The sequence below is a fragment of the Narcine bancroftii genome, chromosome 3, assembly GCF_036971445.1.
Source record: "Narcine bancroftii isolate sNarBan1 chromosome 3, sNarBan1.hap1, whole genome shotgun sequence".
Classification (NCBI taxonomy): Eukaryota; Metazoa; Chordata; class Chondrichthyes; order Torpediniformes; family Narcinidae; genus Narcine; species Narcine bancroftii.
In genome coordinates this window covers 226,946,581-226,952,685 of record NC_091471.1, presented here as the reverse complement: position 1 = coordinate 226,952,685, position 6,105 = coordinate 226,946,581, and positions in this window count along the sequence as shown.

Genomic DNA, 6,105 nt, shown 5'->3' with positions numbered 1-6,105 from the left:
TGTATCCTTACACTCCTGCAGGTACAGAGGTTGCCTCCTGCAGTAGGCCGGTGGTGTACCACCACAAGCTCAGGTTAATTATCATCTGATTTTACAAGTACCACCCGACGAAACAACGTTCTCCGGTCCTCGGTGCAAACACACATCCAGATAAAATGCACATACTGACAAACTATGCATATGCTGTATATGCATGATTAAATATTGTTTAATAAATAGTAGGTTCTCAAAGGGTTTGCATGAGAAGTTCATTTCAGTCGTTCAGCATTCTCACTGCCTGTGGGAAGAAGCTGTTTCTCAGCCTGGTGGTTCTGGCTCTGATACTCCTGTATCTCTTCTCCGAGGTGAATAGGTGTGTGCAGGGCAGTAGGGGGCCTCAATGATTTTGCAAGCCCACTTCAGACAACGATTCCAGCAGATCATATTAATGGGATGGAGGGAAACCGTAGTGATCCTCTCTGCTCTGGCCCTGCTGAGGCACCTTTGCCTTGTCCATGTTGAAACTCAGGTTGTTTCCCACCTCTGCATGAGACTCATCCTTGTTACTTATGAGCCCAAATTTTGTCGCATCATCTGCAAACTTAATGACTCACGGCTTGAGGATTATTCTTGTTATGTAGATTCTAGGATTCGCTAGCCTGGTGGCAGATAAAGGTAAAAGAGTGGAGGGTTATGTGATAGTACAGATTCTATCACCAATGTGTATATGTACAGATGTACAGATGGTAGTGTAGGATGACTGTGATTGGCTGAGAGTGTAGTCACACCCACTGGCAGGTCTTAAAGGATTGCTCCTTGCCAGACCAGGTCATTCTGGACTGGTCAACCTACATGTGATATGCTCCAGTCTTTTAGTTAATAAAAGCCTTGGTTTGGATCTACAAGCCTTTGATTCTTTCGACGCGCTCTACAATTTTATTAACTAGAAAGTTCTAAAGGGATGGTGCGTATGCTACAGCTAGAATGCCTCGACATCGACCCACAGTCGGCTACAGCGTCAAATGACTTTAAGCACTGGGTGAGATGCTTCGAAACATACTTACAGCTCTCTGACCCTGCCATGATAGAGGACAACCATCGACTACTAATATTGATGACTATGGTGTCCCCCAGAGAGTCCAGAACGCGACCACTTATGCCGCAGCCATGAAGGTGCTGAAAGGGCTCTATGAACAGGGTCTATGCTCGGTACAAACTTGATACAAGGAGGCAAGACCCCGATGAGTCCTGTAAAGCTTATATTCAGGCACTAAGCGCAATGGGCAGGGACTGTGCCTCCACAGACAGAACTGCTGCGGAGACCACAGACGATCTCATTTGGGATGCCTATGTAGCCGGGGTTCGATCGAATGAGGTGAGGCAGCGCCTGCTAGAGCACGGGGGAGAAAACCTAGAGGATAAGATCCGGATCGCAGAGACAATGGAGGCTGCGGTCTTAAGTATGGACATGTACTCTCGGGGCTGGACCCCACACTCTGATGTGAGTAGGATGCCCTCCCTCTACCCTACTACTGCCCTTGACCAGGACTTCCACCAACCCCTCACAAAAGCAATGGAACTGATTAAAGTGCATTGACACTATACCAATTGCTTATTTGACTCGGGGTCAACTGACAGTTTTATCCGCCCGGACCTGCCCACCGTTGTGGACTAGCTATTCTCCCCACTGCACAGAGAATTTCATTGGCGACCAGATCGCTCTCGACTGAGGTAAAGGGGTACTGCGTGGCGACCCTGAAAGTCCAGGGCATCACGTTCACAGACTTCAAAATATTATTCCTTCCATAATTGTGCGCACCTGCTCTGCTGGGACTGGATTTTCAGTGCCAGTTTCAAACCATTTCCCTGCACTCTGGGGGGCCTCACGCTCCGCTCTCTGTCTGTAACCACTCCACCCTGGAAACCTCCTGCCAGCTGCAGCCCAAGCTACCCGCCCCCATGACCCGGGGCCTAACCTGTAATCTCTCCACCCTCCGAGTTGCTCCGCCAGCACTTTTCGCAAATCTCACCCCTGGCTGGAAGCCAGTGGCCACCAAAAGCCAGCAATATAGTTATAAACACAGGAAATTTATCACAAGCGAGGTGTGCAGACTGCTGGATGAGGGCATTATCGAACCTAGCTCGAGTCCATGGAGGGCCCAGGTAGTGGTTGTTAAAAATGGGGAGAAGCCACTGATGGTGGTTGACTACAACCAGACAATCAACCGCTTCACGCTTTTGGATGCTTACCCCCTTCCACAGATCACGGATGTGGTGAATCAGATCCCCTAATACCATGTATTTTCCACCATTGACTTACGTTCGGCCTATCATCAGCTCCTGATCTGCCGAGAAGACTGACCTTTCACGGCCTTCAAAGCGACTGGGCGGCTGTATCAATTCCTCAGGGTCTTCCAACAGGAAACGGACCAGATGGTGGACCAGAACAGGCTGACTGCTACTTTCCCGTATCTGGACAATGTCACCATCTGCGGCCATGACACGGAGGATCATGATGCCAACCATGAGAAATTTTTTCAGACTGCAACTCGGCCAAACTTGACCTACAATTTCGACAAGTGTGTCTTCCGGACCACTCGGCTCGCAATTCTGGGCTGTGTGGTGGAGAACGGGGTGGTCATGCCGGACTCTGACTGCATGCGTCCCCTCGTGAACCCCCACCCCCCCACACACACACCCAGAAGGCACTCAGATGCTGCCTGGGTTTTTTCTCTCACTATGCCCAATGGGTTCCACACTATGTTGACAAGGCATGGGCACTCATCAAGACCACCTCCTTCCCCCTGTCAACCGAAGCCAGAGTGGCCTTCGACCGCATCAAATCGAATATCGCTGCTGCAAAGCTGCATGCTATCGACGAGTCCATTCCGTTCCAAGTCAAAAGCGATGCATCTGACTTTGCACTGGCAGCCACTTTGAACCAGTCTGACCGGCCGGTAGCCTTCTTCTCCAGAACCCTCCAGGGTCCTGAAAGCCGACACTCCTCTGTCAAGAAGGAGGCCCAGGCCATAATCGAAGCAGTACGTCATTGGAGACACTACCTCACTGGCAAGCGCTTTATGCTGCCGACCAGCCAACGTGCGGTCTCCTTCATGTTTAGCAATACCCAGCAAGGTAAGATCAAGAATGACAAAATTGCCAGGTGGAGAATCGAGCTCTCCACCTTTAATTACGACATACTGTATCGGACAAGTAAACTCAACGACCCGCCAGATGCGCTCTCCAGAGGGACTTGCACCAACATACAACTGGACAGGCTGGAGAGACTCCATGAGAAGCTCTGTCATCCAGGGGTCACTAGGTTCGCGCACTTTGTCAAAGCTCGCAACCTGCCCTACACTGTCGAGGAGATTCGCTCCATGACCCGAGCCTGCCCAGTATGCGTTGAGTGCAAGCCCCACTTCTTCTGTCCGGAGAACACCCACGTCATCAAAGCCACCTGCCCCTTTGAGCGTCTCAGCATAGACTTCAAAGGGCCCCTACCATCGACCAATCATAACACCTACATCCTTACGGCCATCGACGAGTACTCCTGCTTCCCGTTCGCTGTGCCCTGCTCGGACATGACTGCCTCCTCATTTATAGAGGCCCTGCACAGCATCTTCCCCATCTTCGGGTGCCCCAGTTATATCCACAGTGACAGGGGGTCCTCGTTTATGAGCGCAGAGCTGCGGCAGTACCTTCTGGGATGTGGTATTGCTTCAAGCAGGACCACCAGCTATAACCCACGTGGTAATGGGCAAGTCGAAAGAGAGAATGCCACCACCTGGAAAGCGGTTACGCTTGCACTCCGTTCCAAAGGTCTTCCCACCTCTTGCTGGTAGGATATGCTCACTAGTGCCCTACACATCATCCGCTTCCTCCTATGCACCGCGACCCCCCCATGAAAGGATGTTTTCTTTCCCGAGGAAATCTGAGTCGGGTACGACCATACTGGCATGGCTTACGGTTCCCGGTCCAGTCCTTTTACGACGCCACGTCCGGTATGCTAAGAATGACCCCTTGGTTGACCAAGTGATTCTGCTCCATGCAAACCCGCATTTATGCCTACATTGAGTACCCGGACGGATGGGAGGACACAGTCCCGGTAAGGGACCTAGCCCAAGCCGGATCAGGCGCAGTAGTGCCTTTAACCCAACCTCCCCCTATTCCTTCTCCCCCAGGTCATGTGCTTGAACAGAGGGACCAGCACCAACCCACCAGCTCAGGCCAGACTGTCAACAATGCCGTTGGGGAATTGAGCGAAGCAGTGGCCGCACCCTACGGGCCTGCTGGCGACACGACTCTGGCGACCCCAATCCTGGCGCCACGTCGGATGGTCAGGCTCCCTGACCAGTACAGCCCCTAACCTCCATCTACCCTGGGGTGGGTTCTCAAAGAAGGGGTGAATGTGATAGTACAGATTCTATGTATATGTACATATGTACAAATGGTAGTGTAGGATGACTGTGATTGGCTGAGAGTGTAGCCACACCTACTGGCAGGTCTTAAAGGATTGCTCCTAGCCAGACCAGTTTATTCTGGACTGGTCAACCTACTTGTGATATGATCCAGTCTTTTAGTTAATAAAAGCCTTGGTTTGGATCAACAAGCCTTTGATTCTTTCGACGCACTCTACAGGTTAAACAATGGATTTTACAGTATATGTGGAGGAAAAATCATGCCTTCCACTTCTTTCAGCATGGATTACTGGCATATAAAACAGTTTTCATGGCAGGATGGTTAAAGGATAGATTCAAAGTCTTAATAAATATCTGAGGAATGTGTAAGCTCAGGTATCCGTAGCCTCAGACTGACTGGGATAAAGTGTGAGGCCATCAGACCAGTTGGGTGATGGGACTGTTGTCAACTTGTTAAGGTGATAAGGGACTGACAATAACCACACCAGCAGTGCGAATATGAGACAGCTTTAATAAACTAATATGTACACTAAGAGGTCTTGTCTCTCTGCAAGACAAACCTGGAAGGCTAGACTGCAGCTCTGGACTGCTTTATATACAAGGGCACCGGGATGCCACCTGGTGACCTAATGGTGTAATTACATATCGACACAAAGGGGAAACAACCTGCTAATTGCTTACTGCTTGGCGCACGATGTATTGCCTCCTTTGTCCTTGGGATGTCTGTGGTGTCACATTTTAAAATAAAGGCTTTCTGTAAGCAGCATTCCTCTGTGCCCAAAATTTTATCCACAACAGTATAAATTGGACCCAAAGCGGGGAGCAGTTTGTTGGGAACGGCATCCGATCCCTGATAAGGCTGATGCGTGTCATTAGTTATGGAGTACAATTAGTGTGGTGAATTTGTGTCCTCACTTCAGCGGAACCAGGAATGATTAACCATGAGCATGTTGTTTACACAGAGGGTTGTGAGTGCCTGGAATGCATTACTAGGGTGGGTGGAGACTCGTACAATAGGGACATATAAAAGGCTCTTAAGATAGGCACCTGGATGCATGGAAAATAGAGGGTTATGGCCGTGTGGTTGGGCAGAATTAGATTGCTGTGGAATATGCTTAGTTTTCAGATCAGATTCAAATTTCAGATTTATTGTCAGAGTGCATACATGACATCTCTGAGATTCTTTTTTCTGCAGGCAAGGCAGAATTACCCCTTAATGGCGATGCAAAATAAAAATCTGACTCAAACTGATATGTTTGTAAAGTATTATAACGTAATTTCAACTTAGTTAATTCTGCTTTCTTATCTTCTGTAACCTTCTTCTGAAATTCCTTTTCAACTCAGTGATTTGTTTCTCCAATGTCAAACTTTCTGCCAGATACTGTTTCTTTTTTTTCATGGAATAACTAATAATTTGACCATTGCAAATATGCTTTTAAAGCATCCCACATAACAAAATTGCTACTAACAGAATTAACATTTTCAGCCAAAAATAAAGCAATCTGTTCCTTAACAAAAGTAATAAACTTTGGTTTCTTCAATAACATTACATTAAACCTCCACAGGTAAGTTGATTGCATCACTTCCGAACCAACACAAGAAATAAACAAGATAGAACGATCAGATATAACCCCACCCTTATATTCAGCCTGCACTACTCTACCCTGAAAATGTGCCGAAACCAAGAACAAATCTATTCTAGAAA